At 41.8% G+C, this 17,361-nt stretch overlaps 1 protein-coding gene across 1 annotated transcript in view; it reads left to right on the top strand.

Moving 5' to 3' along the window:
* LOC147700479 (putative cation-transporting ATPase 13A4) overlaps positions 1-17,361 on the top strand; it is a 941,662-nt gene that overhangs the window by 445,789 nt on the left and 478,512 nt on the right. The gene's annotated exons all lie outside the window — the stretch shown is intronic.

Below are 17,361 nucleotides of genomic sequence, written 5' to 3'. Positions count from 1 at the left end.
AAAGTATCAATATCCATTGTTACTGCTGATGGGAGTGCAAGACAGATGTCCAACATGCATTCATCTCCACATAGCATACATCGAAGCACAGGTAAGATGCAGGTCTGCCATATAGGTCTGAATGAAAGAAACCAGGTCATGTTCAGATCTCTTAGCCTTGCCAATCCAAGGACTCTAGTTATTCGGTCCCGGTAGCGTATAGCTAGGATCGTTTCTTCCATCCTTGCTGGAGTCATGTCTGTGTTTTGGCTTGCCATATCGGAGCAGGAGGGTCAAAAATAAAATGCCTGCTACAAGTCCCAAAATCAGGGGTATGCCGCCAAAGACTGAATGGACAAAATTAGGAATGATTCCTAGAATTGCTTTGAATGGTGTTAACAGTCCAGTAAAAATGGTCTTAAATACGCCTGGGATGCCTGTGGCACTGGACATATTTAGAATTTCGCTAAGCATTTCTGAGAAATGCACGGGGCAATTTGTTGATAAAAGGTCATGAATCTCTGATGTTGTCCTTTCAACTTGGAGATCATACGTCTCTTTTGATGACGTGATGGGCACTGTTGTAAATAGAACAAGAGAAAGCACCCTGCCTCGGGATATAATGGCCCTAGCTAGAGGGTCTCAAAAATGAATAAGAAGGGGTGATTAACCTGGGAGATGACACTGCACACGCGAAACACAAGGTCAAACCAAATGGACTCAACAAGGCATATTCAGAGTATATATTTTTTTATTTCTTTTGAATGTATATTTTTTTCATTTTAGAATAAAGATATCAAAGAAGTATAAAAGGTGAACAGTACTTTCTTTTCACATGATACAATCGAGGTATAAAAAATACAAACACTGATATGGGGACAACGATAGAAAGGGGAAATTGTGCTACAATCAAACCTACCCAGTACCAGCCATACTTCAAACACACTCTCACACTTACTTCTATATATTCTCACTCTATCTTGTATTCTATCATTCAACTTTCATTCTTCCATTCATTCTTTTAATCCTGGCATACGCAACACAAAGATGATAACTATGTTGAATAAATCGGGATGTTTATCCAGGCAGATGACTTATACTACGGGTCCTGATGTAATTTGGACAAAGAACCGTACTCCTGGAGACACAAGTCGACGCGCGTTTCGGTGACGGGCCAAAGAGGCCACACCTTCGTCAGGGCTAAGGGCAGTACACTGGGAGGGACACAAATATAAAATCTGGAAAATAGAAAGCAAAAAAAGTCCTCAATTTTCTGTTCTATATACATATAATAACAATCAGTTAAATATACATTTCCCACAAATGCTTTTCATAGTTCATAATTAAAATTTATCTTGACATTTTAGACACACATTTAAAAAAATTGAAGAGATATATATGATGTTGACCTTTTGTAACTGTGCAGTGTCAAACTGACCAAAGACACTCCCTGGGATAGATTCCCTGTTTCGTGGAATCTATAAAAGGCATAGTGATTGCCTAGACTGAATGAACCGTAGAGCTTTTTTTCTTAACACAGATCATACATACATATTTTTTAAGCTATCTATACATTTTCACTCTTACACACAATTGACCAATTTATTAAAGGAAGGCCCAATTCTCTAAAAGACAGTAGGTTGTATTTCTCAGCTATAGACTGGTAACTAAGTTCCTAGCTAGATATAAAGAGGAACGGAAGAAAATCATCATTTGGCTTGTTTTGTTAAACACATATAATAATATTTACCTGTATATATATGTTTTTTTTTTTTATTTATTTTTAAAAATTTTTTAACACAAATAGGAGAGACCCCAGGTATATGATGGAATATGCTGCGCTAGAGGGCTAGTACCTTCAAATTTCATTGACTGGAGCCCAGAATTATAATTCCTACATTGGGAGTAAATTAGAACTTCATTGTATACATTATAAACCATAACCATGGCAGAGTTAAATATCTGATCTGACATTTTCAGACTATACCACGTATTAGTATATTAATACGACTATGATGAAGCTTTGTATTACTTGCAGGTTCCTTCACTAATGGATAAGATTCACAGATGGTCATTACTCGTATAATTTCAGGACATTATATTTTCAAGACATTATATTTACATGACTCATCCACCGTATAATACTAGCTTTTTCTCTGTTAGCCACAGATAAGATATCATATATCACACAATGTACCTGAGAAGTCTTGGAGGCCTTTAGTCAACAGATAGCTGCAATAGACTAGACATACGGGCATAGGAAATAAATAATTTCCAGGTTTTTTCTGTAAAGATGATAACGTATGCTGATTACTTGGCTGTCTAATCCAGCCCTCAAGGAGGTAAATAGCATTTTGTTTAGTCTTATTTGCCTGGATATGTTGCTAGTCAGAGGGCATTATCCAGCGCATACTTGATAGAAAGCTGGTAGCTTTAGGTGGCGGTCTACGGGCTTTGTAGTTTCGATGAAGTTGTAATGGCAAGCGGTTTGCCGGAGAGAGTTTCTATGGGGAGGATGAGTAAACATTAGCACATAGATGTACAACCTCCCGGTAGTTTTTACGTAGTTGCAAACAATAGATCCCAGGTATACATACCAGAAGGACCGTTGTGCACTTCTGTACTGCGTATTCACCTATCTGGATTGACCGATTATTGAAGTTCCTAGTAACGACAAATAGTAAAAGAAGGGGGGTCCTTTTAGTCCCATACCTCAACAGTTCCTGTTTTAAAACATGTCGCAGGGCCATTTCCAGATAGTTACCTTTCAAGAAACGGACACGCGTTTCTTCGAGGGGGTTCCGCCGACTCCTCCACTCGGTCTATTACCACAAAGGAAGACGGGTCAATGGGGTTCCTAGAGTATAATGACAAGAGGGGGAGCACTGTTGTCTGCAAAAGCACAGACTTCCTTCTGCTTAAAGTATCAATTTGTATAGAAGAGACATTCAAACGAGGCCATATGGGAGTTTTTGAGTCTCCAGGGCCGTTTGGAAACAATGCTTGCATACAGCATTTGACCATGGAAGTTACTTGTACGAGATATGCTTTCCCTGGCAAAAGGCCACAACAGCTGTGATCCGTTATTAGAATGTAACTTCCGTTCGAGAGTTGCTTAAAGAAAGGCTCTATCTGCGTTGCAGGTGTGACATGTTGGTGACATGAAAGGTTGTTTGAATTTCCTTCACAGGCTCCATGAAAATTAATACCTTGGCACAAAAGTATACCGCTTAGTTTTCACCACTAAGAAATACATTTTTGTTGCTGTCACTAAAGCATGTGTGTGTATATGGTAATTTCCGTGCTGACTTAATATACCCTTTACCCTTTACCCAAACGTTCATACTGGCTAGTCGGTATGTATTCAAGGCAATTTTTAAATTGGAAAGTTGTTATCGGAATTGTGATAATCCCGTGTATTATCCATTCAATGACAGGACTTTCTGACATTTGTCAATGTTAATCTCTCAAGTTTTTCGATGCTCAGGATTGTATAGTCTGCTCCTTTCTGTGCCAAGCTGATTTGTTTATCTGTAAGGTTAAAGATGGAAAACAATGACGTTGTGTTGATTAAACTCCATGGCACATAGCCTGAACGAAGATTTTGCAGCGTCCAGCCTAACTGTACAATAGAACACAATTGCGACTGGCCATGCTGTAACATTAACACGTCTTTGTCTATTATATCTATGGCAGATGATACAATTCTGTCCAGTGAATATATTCTGGAGGACAGAGTCATTAACCCATTGTCCACAACAGAAAGTGATTTTTCCAAATTTCCAAATTAATACGATCAATTTCTCGGATTTTTTCAGCTGTTTCAATTTGTGTGACTTTCCAAGCCTCGTTGCAAGCCGCATATATACTGGTCGCTATGAAACGCTTTTGACGCTGTTTGCTAGGTCCCTGAATGAAATCGCGCAAATCAGCACCATCTTTAGGTAAAGATAAGTGTTGCTTAATTTCTGCCAGTGTGGATGATTCTAGCCATTCAAGGCACAGCTTCCCTACACTGTATGTTGTTACTATCCCTGGATGTTGTCTCTGGGAGTATCTAGGGTCTGGTCATTGTTAACCTCTGTGTTTTATTCAGGAATCTATTTTGACAGTTATTTGTGTCAATAGGTGTCAGAATGCTTCAGAAGGACTTCGCAGAAGCAGCATAGAAGACTAGTCCCAATCGCCCCTCCGCCAGTGACCCCGCTACAAGAGCAGAACTGACTAACAGGGGGAAGAAGGGGAAAGGTGAAGTGGAAGAGAAGAGACTTTTTGCGCTGGGACTTCACTGGCACTCTCTGGTTAACCCCGGGCGTCGTCTGACTGGAATTCCTCAAAAGCCTAATGCACAGAAATGGGGAAACAGAAATAAACAGCCACTACAGTCTACTTATTCTTACACTGTATGTAAATAGGAAACTTATCCTACCAGTGAAGCGCAAGGTTATAGCTACTCTTCTTGTTGTAGAAAAACTCAATGAATTCTGGCTGGAAAACAAGGATAACTCAATTACTCTCTCTGTACTGTATTTGACTTCTCTCTTACTCCATCTCTCCTATGATAACTTAAGTACCTGAGTTTCTCTTACTCCAGCTGCATATGGGGGTTCTGTTTTTGGCAGTTAATACAGTTCCAAAAGGCGCAAGTATTTAGCTGCTGGCCAAGAGAATTCTTCAACGCGCAAAAAGGTAGCAAGGAAGGAACAGGAGGGAGGAAAGAAGAGGAAAAGCGCAAGGGAGGTAATAGGCCAACTGTTGCAGCAACGGTAAGGCAACTGTCTTACTGAAGTGAGTTCCAGAACACCTTTCGTCGTTCTTGCTGTCAGCTTACTGCTTTCTCTGTGAACGTCTTTACTAGACGTTGGAGGAATTATCTGCTTTACTCTCTGCAAGTCTGTCAATATTCCTCAGAACGTCGACGAATTCTGCCAAAAGTTGTTTTGTCCACGGTTTGGACCGAAGGTTCTCTAAGTTGGACTCTTTCCCGCAAATATCCGGAAAACTGGGAAAACTAGGAATTTCCTCAGAACTCCCGTCGTGAATATAGACGCGGAGTCAAAAGGAACAGATGCTTCTTCAGGTGAATCTTCGTTGAAGTGCGCCACACGCAGGTCGCGCAATTCCGAAGGTAAACTAGAGCAAGACTACACTAAGGCAAATGTGCGCCCCGGCACGGCGGCCATCTTAGGAGGAGCGCCAATACGGAATTGACATTGTATCTAACTAAATGCTATATGGAACCAGTAATCTCTTCAGGTCTATTTACAAACAGGATTCCCTAATAGCCTTAACAAGGAAACCACACATTCACCCATCTAAGCCTAGCCTGTACTCCAGTTCTCTCTCTACGCTGGGGAATACACGTTGCTGCTAGGCGCTGAATCCTGACAGTACCCCCTCTCAACGACCGATTTATCGGTCTTGGTTTGTTGGGGTAATGGGCATGGAATCTCTTAATTAAGTGAGGAGCATGGATGTTAGAGTCTGGTTCCCAAGATCTATCTTCAGGACCGTAGCCTTTTCAGTCCACCAAATAATGAAGAGTGCCTCTTCTAAACTTGGAGTCAAGAATGTCTTTGACTACATATTCCGCATGGCCTTGAATCTGTACAGGTTCTGGTGGTTTAGTTAAACGTATTTGTGGCTTAGATTTCTTCAATAAGGACATATGAAATGCAGGATGAATCCTTATTGTTGGAGGCAATTTTAATTTCACAGTCAACGGACTCAAAACCTTTTCAATTGAGTAGGGGCCCACAAATCTTGGTTGGAATTTCCTATTCCCTTTCAAACAGAGGTTCTTGGTAGATAGCCAAACTAACTCTCCTACCTTATATTGTGGGGGAGCTCGTCTACACCTGTCAGCGAACCTTTTATAAGAGGTTTTAGCTTTCACTAAATTCTGTTCTGCAGACTTGTGCAATAAATGAATGTCAGAAAGTAAATTCTTAACAGCAGGTACTTGCAATTCTTCTCTAGTTACAAAGGGGTTAGGATGACGACCAGAATTTAAATAAAACGGGGAGTAGCCAGTTGACGCACTCCTCGCATTATTACATGCAAACTCTGCCATCCACAACCGTTCGGCCCACTCGCCACCCTGATCCATCAAAAACAATCAGAGGTATTGCTCTAACTCTTGATTAACCCTTTCCATCTGGCCATCAGACTCTGGGTGATAACTGGTGGACAGTCTACTCTCTACATCTAGGCCCTTGAGAAAGGCTTGCCAAAAATGAGAGATGAATTGAGGGCCTCGATCTGAGATCACTAATTTGGGAACCCCATGGAGTCTCACAATGTTCTTAGTGAAAACCCGAGCTAAGTCACGAGCTGTTGGGACCCCCACCAGAAGAATGAAATGGCTCATCTTGGAAAATGTGTCTACCACCACTAAAATAGTATCAAACCCCTTGCTAACAGGTAAATCTACTAATAGATCCATGGAGATAGTATGCCAAGGATGAGGTGGTGAGGGAAGTGGCTGCAAAAACCCCTGAGGAGACTATCTACTGGGTTTACTTTGGGTACATAACCCACAAGACTGCACATACTCTTTGACTTGAGAGGACAACCCAGGCCACCAGAAATATCTTTGCACCAAATCCAGAGTCTTGGAAATTCCCTTGTGTCCAGCTAAAGGGTGATCATGACAAAGTTGCAGTGCTTTCTGCTGAAGAGCCGTCGTGGGAAGATACAGCGCTTCCTTGAAATAGGGTAACTGTTGTTGACAGTGTCTCTCTTTTCCAAGCGAACTCCATTGTTGAATTTCCTCCTGAGTCAGGCTTTTATGAACTTCTTCTTAGAAGTCTGGAATGGAAAGAGTGCAAATGATCTTAGCTTCCGGAATGATGGGTTGAGGTTCCACTGCATTTCCACACTCTTCAGTATCCAAGCGAGACAAGGCATCCGCCTTTCCGTTTTTGGGACCTGAACGATATGTGATTACAAAATCGAAGTCTGCAAAGTAAAGAGGCCAACGAAGCTGCCGAGGTGTCAAGGTCTTAGCTGTTTTCAAAAACTGAAGATTTTTGTCATCAGAGAATACCGTCACCTTGTGTTTGGCCCCCAACAAATAGTGCCTCCAGTCTTCAAAGGCATCTTTTACTGCCAACAGTTCCTTTTCCATGATGGTGTAATTTAATTCAGCAGAATTTAATTTCCTTGAGCGGTATGCCACTGGGTGCAGTTGTCCAGTTCTTGAATGCCGCTGCGACAGGACTCCTCCCAATGCTTGATCGGAGGCATCCGCCTCCACAAAAAATGGTTCCGCCGGGTCGGCATGAAGCAAAATAGGAGCTGACACAAATTTCTGCTTGAGATACGAGAAGGATTTCTCAGTTTCCGAATTCCACTCGAATTTTACTCCTTTTTTAAGCAACCGAGTAAGTGGGGAGATTAACTGAGAAAAACCTTGGATAACGCGGCGGTAGAAATTGGCAAATCCTAAAAATCTCTGAATCTCCTTGATGTTACTTGGAGCTGGCCATTTTTCTACTGCTTGCACCTTTCCAGGATCATAATGATTCCAAGAGGAGAGATGACGAATCCAAGAAATTCCACCTTACTGACATGAAAGACACATTTCTCCAATTTCACATACAAATGATGGGTCAGTAGTCGTACCAACACCAATCGTACATGTTTCGTATGATCCTGTGGATTCTGAGAATAGATCAAAATATCATCTAAATAGATGATAGCGATGTTATCGATCAAGTCACTCATAATGTCGTTTATAAAGTGCTGAAAAACTGCTGGTGCATTGCACAACCCAAATGGCATTACACAATATTCAAATAGACCAAAACAAGCACGAAAGGCAGTTTTCCACTCGTGCCCTTCCTTCATTCCGACAAGGTGGTAGGCACCCCGTAAATCCAGTTTTGTGAAAATCTGTGCTTCCTTTATTTGATCCAGCAAAACCGAAATCAAAGGCAAAGGGTATCTGTTTTTGATGGTTACCTGGTTCAGTGCTCAGTAATCAATGCAAGTTCTCAGGCCTCCCTCTTGTTTCTTTGGAATGAAAAACAAAGGGGAAGATACCGGCGACTGAGAGGGACGAATGAATCCATTTGCAAGATATCGATCCAAGTATTCTTTGAGGTGAGCATTCTCCGTTTCGGTTAAAGCATAAATACGACTACAAGGGAGGCTGGCTCCTGGTTCTAAATCAATGGCACAGTCATATGAGCGATGAGGAGGTAAGGTTTCTGCTTCTTGCTCACTAAACACTGCTCCCAAATCTCGATATTCTACAGGAATATCAACAGAGGTGATCACTCCGATAGATTGTCCTCCAAATGATAGTAGAGATCCTTTAGTGGGTTCTTCTACGTGTTCATGAGGCCCATAACAATGTTCTGAACAAAAAGGTGATTGCATGCTTAGTGTACGCCTCTCCCAATCAATCGTGGGATTGTGTGTAGTCAACCAAGGTAGACCCAAAATTAATTGGAACTGGGGTGCGTCTATCAAATTGAATTGAAGAGATTCCAAATGACCATCAGCCTGAATCAAAGTAATTTCTTCTGTATGACTGGTGATTGGTCCTGAGGTCAAATTGGAGCCATCCACTGCTCTCACTGGTTCTTGTTTCTCCTTGCGAATGGCTTTAATACCCATCCTACGAGCGTATTTTATGTCGCAAAAATTTCTAGTAGCCCCTGAGTCAATCATAATAGCCACTCCAGACACTTGTGTCTCTCAGAAACGAATGGTCACTTGTAAGATAACATGCGGAGTCAAGGTTTGCAAAGTGTTCAAAATGGAATGAGAAACGGGAGTCGTCTTATCCTCTTCTACCACCAGAGTGACTCCGCCTACTGATGGTTGGTCTCGTTTCCCTTCACTGGAGTCTTTGGCCGCTTAGTGTATTCTTTCACAAAATGACCTGGGCCACCACAGTACAAACATAATTTCTTTAGTCTTCTCTGTTCTTTTTCTTCTTGACTCAAAGGTCCTCTGACTGCACCAATCTGCATCGGCTCTACCTCAGAAGATACTCCTGATCCTTTCTCTAATCGAGTTCGATCGAAACGAGGTATCGGAGCCTTCCAATCCTTCCTTCTTTCACCCTTACGCTCAGATTGGCGGAAATCCAACTCTAAAACCAAATCCACCAACGCAGACAATTCTTTAGGGCGATTTGGAACCTGAGCTAAAGTATCCTTAATTTCGTCTCTCAACCCTCTGTAAAATAGCGCCGCTCTCTTTTCTTCTGGCCAATTAGTTTCCAAAAGCAATTTATTGAATTGTGTCAGATACGAAATCAAATCCTTAGATCCTTGGCGCAGTTCCAGCAGTTCATAATCGGTGGCCTGGGAAATCCTTCTTCTATCAAAGATTCTAAGGAATTCACTCTTAAAACGATCAAAATCGCTAAGCAGGGGATCATCCTTACTAATCAAAGGCATGGCCCAATTTGCTGCATCCCCACCCAGATAGGAAAGAATAAACGCTACCCTGGATTGAACATTAGGAAAAAGGGTAGGTCTACACATGAAATGTAAGGAACACTGAGTGAGGAAAAGCTGAGCCTTCTGAGGATCCCCTGTGAATCTTTCAGGAGCTGCTAAGGGTATCATCGGAGAAACCGAGTGAATAACCTGAGCTACGGTCTTGGGATCAGAGCTGGGGTTACTGACACTGGGTAAAGGAATACTCTGAGTTGGATTACCCATAACCAGACCATCCACCTTCTGTGCTAACACTCTATTCTTCTCACAAACTGCACCTAACTTTCTTTGAATTCCCTCTAGTATGCCACCCAGGGTCTTCATATCCACCCCTTCAGCCATACTGCTCGGGCGAAGGAAAATACGTGGGCACTTCAAACTGTCAGAATGCTCCAGAAGGACTTCGCAGAAGCAGCATAGAAGACTAGTCCCAATCGCCCCTCCGCCAGTGACCCCGCTACAAGAGCAGAACTCACTAACAGGGGGAAGAAGGGGAAAGGGGAAGTGGAAGAGAAGAGACTTCTTGCGCTGGGACTTCACTGGCACTCTCTGGTTAACCCCGGGCATCGTCTGACTGGAATTCCTCAAATGCCTAATGCACAGAAATGGGGGAACAGAAATAAACAACCACTACAGTCTACTTATTCTTACACTGTATGGAACTAAGAAACTTATCCTACCAGTGAAGCGCAAGGTTATAGCTACTCTTCTTGTTGTAGAAAAACTCAATGAATTCTGGCTGGAAAACAAGGATAACTCAATTACTCTCTCTGTACTATAATTGACTTCTCTCTTACTCCATCTCTCCTATGATAACTTAAGTACCTGAGTTTCTCTTACTCCAGCTGCATATGGGGGTTCTGTTTTTGGCAGTTAATACAGTTCCAAAAGGCGCAAGTATTTAGCTGCTGGCCAAGAGAATTCTTCAACGCGCAAAAAGGTAGCAAGGAAGGAACAGGAGGGACGAAAGAAGAGGAAAAGCGCAAGGGAGGTAATAGGCCAACTGTCGCAGCATCGGTAAGGCAACTGTCTTACTGAAGTGAGTTCCAGAACGCCTTTCGTCGTTCTCGCTGTCAGCTTACTGCTTTCTCTGTGAAAGTCTTTACTAGACGTTGGAGGAATTATCTGCTTTACTCTCTGCAAGTCTGTCAATATTCCTCAGAACGTCGACGAATTCTGCCAAAAGTTGTTTTGTCCACGGTTTGGACCGAAGGTTCTCTAAGCGGGACTCTTTCCCGCAAATATCCGGAAAACTGGGAACACTAGGAATTTCCTCAGAACTCCCGTCGTGAATATAGACGCGGAATCAAAAGGAACAGATGCTTCTTCAGGTGAATCTTCGTTGAAGTGCGCCACACGCAGGTCGCGCAATTCCGAAGGTAAACTAGAGCAAGACTTCACTAAGGCACATGTGCGCCCCGGCACGGCGGCCATCTTAGGAGGAGCGCCAATACGGAATTGACATTGTATCTAACTAAATGCTATATGGAAACAGTAATCTCTTCAGGTCTATTTACAAACAGGATTCCCTAATAGCCTTAACAAGGAAACCACACATTCACCCGTCTAAGCCTCGCCTGTACTCCAGTTCTCTCTCTACGCTGGGGAATACACGTTGCTGCTAGGCGCTGAATCCTGACAATAGGCCAGATTAACCACTTTTTCCAATCAGGATATGTTCTGTTTAGATGTAAAATTTTAGACACGTCTATTTCAATATCTGTTGTTGCATTATCAGGTATTGGCTTTGGAATAGACGGTTTGTTAATGTCTTTAATCTTAGCTAGGCCAAGACAGGTTGTTTGGTGAATTGTGTCATTTAAGAACATTATTTGTTCTGTGATCATGAAGGCTCGAAATAATGCTTCTATGCCTTGTACCTGCCAATCTTTTGTACCCCAGATGGTTTTTGTTTCAATGTTATTTCTCCAAAAATCAAAACCAAATGTCATAATTTTTTCATAAAATGCTTCTGAATATATCAATTTAGTATTAGTCAGCATTGTTTTCAACCCTGTTTTATCTAACAGTTTGTAATAAAACGTTTCTGCATCACTAGTGTTAAACCCTGAGAAGTACTGAAATTTCTCATAGAATGTTTTAGAACTGCTTTTGGGTGGAGTAGCACAATGTTCCCATTGGTTATATTTAAAAACATTTCTAGGTTGTGCAGATTTATGTAAGTAATGATCTCCGTAATGTGAGAAGCAGTACATCTGTTCATAACTAGACGAACCTTGTAAATAATCATGTTCTGTAAATCTTGCTGACAACACTAACTCAGACATCATATTATTAATACTTTCAAAATCCCAATCATCAGAAAATGTACTTGGTTTTACAAAGTCACTTAAGGAAACCTTGATTTGATGAGGATACTTCAGGATTTCGACCGGACCATATATTTCATAGTCAGTTTTGTCCCATACTACCCCGCCGGGTATTGGAATGGCTGTGACATTTACTGTTGACAGTTCTCTTTTCTTCACGTGGGATGATCTGTGTGGTTTGAGGACTAAGTTGATGTTCTGACTTGCTGTGTCCATTGAACTGTATTTTCCCTCAATGAATTTTCCCAAACAAAGTACCATGATGAGCCAAAGCAGGAGGAAAAATACACCTAGACCAAACCAGAACTCTAACCATGGAGATATCAGGTAAATTTCCTTGAGTTGATGAAAGAGTTCTGTTGCTTTTTCTTTAAAGATTTTTGTTTCTGGCATCACTTCGGCGTCGTTTTGATCTTCGGAAAAGTTGTCGAAATTGAAGAAGTAGCCAGAGGCAGTTCTGTCAATTGTTGGGATTGTTCTCTCAATTTGTCTTTCGGTAGCAAATTCTGATGACACATTATTGTAGACTGGTTTTCATGAAGAACTGTTTCAATCTGTGTTTGAAGAGGTACGAGTTCCATGGCATTATTGCATAGTCCCTCTCTGTGCACTGCAGGTTTATCAAATGTGATTAGTCTTTCAGTTTGAACCTCTTGAATTGTTGCAAGTTTGGGTATTCTGTTGTTTCTTGGGAGTCCACTGGGCCTACTGTTGATTATAGGCCACATGATTGTGGTTTTACCAGGTCGATTGATACAACTCTGTTCTCCTTTTTACCAGCAAGGGGCGGTAGTACTACTGATCTTGTTCCGTTGATTGCCAAGACAGGTACGGCTTTTCTGAAAGAAGGCCCAAATTCCTTCTTCACAGCCATTTTTTCTCTGACTAGATCCCCAATCTTTGGAATCCAGACAGGCCTTGCTGGGGCTGGTGGTGCCTCGTCATTGGTAGCTGGCTGTTGCTTTAACTTTATGTTGCTTAAGGATTTTCTTGTTTCATTCAAGTCCTGTAAAACAGCCAAATGGTCTTTGATGTCAAAGTCTTTATTCTTATCTTCTACAACTGATACCTGACTATCTAAGTCCTGAATGTACATTCTAGTTCCGAACAATAGTTTGTATGGGCTGAAACCTTTTAGAGAATTTCTTGGCAAATTGTTAAGACTGAGCTGGACACTTATTAAATGTTTGACCCACCCATCACCCGAACCTAATACCTTCGCTGTTATAGATTGCTTTATGTCCCGTTTTTTTCTTTCCACTACACTGTTCCCTTCGGGGTGTGATGGACAAGAGTATCGCAAGCCAACGCCCATGCTGGCCATGGCCTCCTTATAAGCTCGAGAGCTGAAAACAGGACCCTGGTCAGAATGGAACATGGCAATTGCGCATGTGCCGATAAAGACTCGCAGATCTTTTATAACAGTTTTTGCGTCAGCCGAGCGCTGGGGCCACATTTTTTAAGCGAATTTTAGTCTTGAATGATTAATAGGAAGCGGGTTTGCATATAGGCAGCATTACGGTTCCTACATACCAGGCCATGGCATTACTGCGCTTGACTCACTGCTGCGATCTCTGTCCCAGTCCGGACAGTTCTTTACATATTTATAGTGGTGCAGGCTCATCCCTGGCCACCAGTACTCTGATTGTAATTCAGTCAGAGATTCCTTCATCTGTTTGTGCCTTGGACCTTCACCCATGTGTGCGTCTGCTATTAATAACTTTCTCCGGTTCGTGTTTGAAATTACCCTATCCCCCACTCCAGGGATTCGAGCAAAAGGAACGGAGTTTGCATCAATTACATATGCATAATTGAGTGGATAGTTCACGGGTAGTGCTGCACAGTCGCCTTTTACGGACGTTTTTACTGCCAGCATGGTTTCCCCGTCTATGTATTTTTCTGAACGCTTTTTTGTGGCTACGGAAGCCGGTTTAGTTGCTTCCGCTATGGCTGTATTAGCAAATGAATTCCCTGCAACGTGAACGCCATCACGTTGATGACTCAGAGTGTGTATCACGTGAGTCTTTTGTAGTTCTTTTTGTAAAAGAACTACCTGTTTCCAAAGCATTTTATGCTTGATTGTGGCACTTGTGTCATCTTTGTAATAATTTTGAACCCAGCTCTGTAACTTATTATTGTAAGAGTTGATGCAAAAATGCGAATCGCACACGATTAGTGTCTGGAATTCACGTTCTGCATTTTCAAGCGCCATCTTTAAAGATCTTATTTCAGCTCGCTGAGCCGAACAGTTTCTCACTGATTCAGTTTTTGTTATTTTCGGTCTGAATTTACAGCACAGCCAGCGACCTTTAACAATCGCGCAGGCTGCATCGTAGGATTTGTTCTCTACGTTGAAATGCTGTACAAATCTATCTGTATAGATTATACAGGAGTATTGTTGGAGAGGCAGAATTTCGATTGGCAGAGGATATTCTTGTTCATAAGTCAAATCATTCAGTTTTTTCAGTTGCGGGGCGAAATAGTATTTCTTATCTTCCGCTCCAAGAGAATTTACACACTGTATCCATTTTGGATCCAGTGACACTGTAGGCAGGTTTACTGGGCTGAATAGCGCCTCGAAGGCGGATTCCGCTGTGAGGACATTGATCCTTTTGCCATGTGCTAGTTCTCGTTCAATCGCTAAGGCAGTTTCTACTGCTTTCACAGCATTTTCTGTGGGACTGAATGTTTTTTCTGCTTGTGTGTACAAGTGTGATTTGTAAGCTATTGGTACCGTTTCTCCCTCATTAGAGGTTAGGTACGTGAATCCGCATCTTCCTGGGAAGACTTTGATTACAAGATTGCATGTATTGTCACGTGTTTCTAATTTTGTTGTTGCTAACATGTCTGTTTGCAGTGATCTCAAAATTTCTGTGTGTTTTTGAGTCCAGGTGATTGGTTTAAAATCAGGTTTAATTAGTTCGTAGAGAGGTTTAACCCTCTCCGCATAATTTAGAATGTAAGTTCTTCCAAAATTCAGGAAACCTAGAATCGATTGTAAGTTCTTCAGCGTTTTTGGAGCTTGGGGTACAGCGCACTTCTGTAAGAAGTTGTCCACTTGGCTTTTCCCTTCACTTGATAATTCGTACCCTAAAAATAATACTGTCAGATGGGCAATTCGAGACTTTTAAAGTTGAATTTGTAACCCTCTGCTGCGAACTCAAGTATTATGGTGTTCACTCTTTTCAAGTGAGTCTCCAAGTCGTCGTCTGTGAGATAGATATCATCTACATAAGATAATGCCTCATCATCATATATTTGTAGTAACTCTGTTACTCTGGTTGAAAATAGCCCTGGGCTGTTCTTGAATCCCTGTGGGAGCCTACAGAAATTTTTCTGTGACCCCATTACTGAGAAAGCGGTCAAGTATCTGCTTTCTGGTGCAATATTTTGACAAAAGAAACCATTTGATATGTCTAATGTCGTTTTATATTTTTTCCTAACTATGTTATTCATTAGTGCAGCACTATGCGAATTCTGTACTGCAAATGTTTTGCAACATGAGTTAAGGTGTCTGTAATCCAAAACTAGACGATATGAATCGTCTGGTTTGGAGACAGGAAACAAAGGATTATTCATTTGAGAGGTGCATGTTTCAATCACCCCCTGGTATTCAAGTTGATCTAAAATCTCCCTGACTTGTTTTTTAGCTTCTTGCTTAATGGGATACTGCCTTTGTGCAGTCGGTTGACTTTTTAACTGGATTTTGTGAGGAGGAGAGTCCTCATCCCATCCTACATGGTTTTTATATAATGCTGGTGCCTGGGCTACTGCCCATTTCCTTGCATATATATATTTAGTGTGAATAGGAATGTGACTCGAGAAGGCAGGCATAATCATTTCTTCGCCACGAGGGCACTCCCTGACAAACTCTGGGGGCCAGTCTTTTTCAGATAACAGAATGTCATAGCCTTTTGAGAGTTTATCCCAAAATAGACCCCTTATTTTACTAGTCTTATCACCCTCTATACGCAGTGTTATTTCGTATATCTTATGGGACTCGCTGACTCTGGTGTCGGCAGTTTCTACTTGAATGTATTCATTCGTGTCCACTGTCTCCAGATGACTCATCAGGATCTTGCGAGCTATGGTGATTTCTGCTGCACTGTCTAGCATTGTCTGTGCCCACTCCCCGTTTTTCAACTGTGTCCTCAGTATTCTCGGCATGTTCGATTACTCTAATACTGGCTACCTTCTTTCTTGGAAATTGAGATTTTTTACTTTGAGCAGGTTCCTTGTCTTTGGACTTGGTGTGCTCTCCTGGGTCCGAACGTCCTCTTCTTTCCGATTTCTGCGAAAAAGATCGCGAGGGACGTGTATCAATACTTTGATATCTATCAGGTTTCTTCAAATTATCCCTATTTCTAAGATTATATCTTTTCTCAGAGGGCTCCCTCTGGGGAGACTGGTGTTCTCGAGTCGGAGTTCTTTCCCTCAGTCGAGGAGACCTTCTTCTGGACTGGAAAACTTTTTCTTTGGGAGTGGATTGTTTATTTCCATCCCAGCTCTTTTTAGGAGTGTTTGAATTATTTTTAATAAATAATTTTTCAGGATTTTCGAGCAGTTGGGGTTTTACTGGTTTTCCACCCAAGCTGTCTCTACCTAGTTCTTCATAACATTTTTCTATAATTCTGGCAAGTTCAATTGGTTGATCTGTTATATCTGTTTCTTTCAATTTCTGGCGGATCGCCACAGATGCTGCTTCTCCTTTTATATTGGCTAGTAATATAGCCGAGACCTGCTTGAAATCTTTCAGTAATTTCATACCAAGAGTTAAAGCAGGTTCTGGACCGTATTCATTCTGAATCTGTTTTAGCACTTCTGGTATTACTGCCATGGACGGAACAAGATGTGTTTTTGTGTAAATGGAAGCAAAGACTGTACCCCAAGTGTCACAGTCCTCCACGTGTGGTGCGACCCCCATCGGAAGGCAGATGGTCAGAATTCTGTGTTTCTCAATAGGGGTAGTATTCGGAAATACTACCTCTATGTGAGTAATTTTCTGTGCTAACCAGAAAGGAATTTGTTCCCGTTTTATGGGTGTTTTACCAAGACATGATTGTATGTTCTGTAGTGTAATTTTATTTGTGTTCCCCTGATGGGGGTCAGCTGTGGTACATTAACAGCTGTTTGGACTGTTGCAGTCCGCAGCATTACATATTGGACTAATTGCCTATGTATTTTGATTAATGTTTTTAGCTGTGCTAACGGCTCTTCTCTAGACATTTTTGTAATGTCCGGATGTGGTGTGTAGCTGGCTAGAACCGGCCACGTTGCTCCTGGTCTACCTAGTGGACCGAGCCTGGTAATATGATCATTATGTTTTAGGGCGCCTTTAAACCAGAGCAGGTGCTCTTGGTATTTTAATGGGATTTCAATCTCCTTGAAAGGAGCGTACTCTTCCGGTGGATCCCCTATTTTGTAATAGTGGAACTCATTTGTTGCAGCGTTTGCCGCTGGAAATTTTATCCAAGAATAGAATACCTCTGTCTGCCGATATTCGTATGCCTCTATCACGAAGACGACTGTGCCACCTTGTGTGGTCAGCCAATTTTCTATAAGTTTTGACGTTATAGTTTTTCTTATGTTGACCG

Source organism: Lissotriton vulgaris, chromosome 7 (assembly GCF_964263255.1).
Source record: "Lissotriton vulgaris chromosome 7, aLisVul1.2, whole genome shotgun sequence".
Classification (NCBI taxonomy): Eukaryota; Metazoa; Chordata; class Amphibia; order Caudata; family Salamandridae; genus Lissotriton; species Lissotriton vulgaris.
The sequence above is the reverse complement of the archived record's forward strand: the minus strand, read 5'-3'. Positions and strand labels throughout refer to the sequence as shown.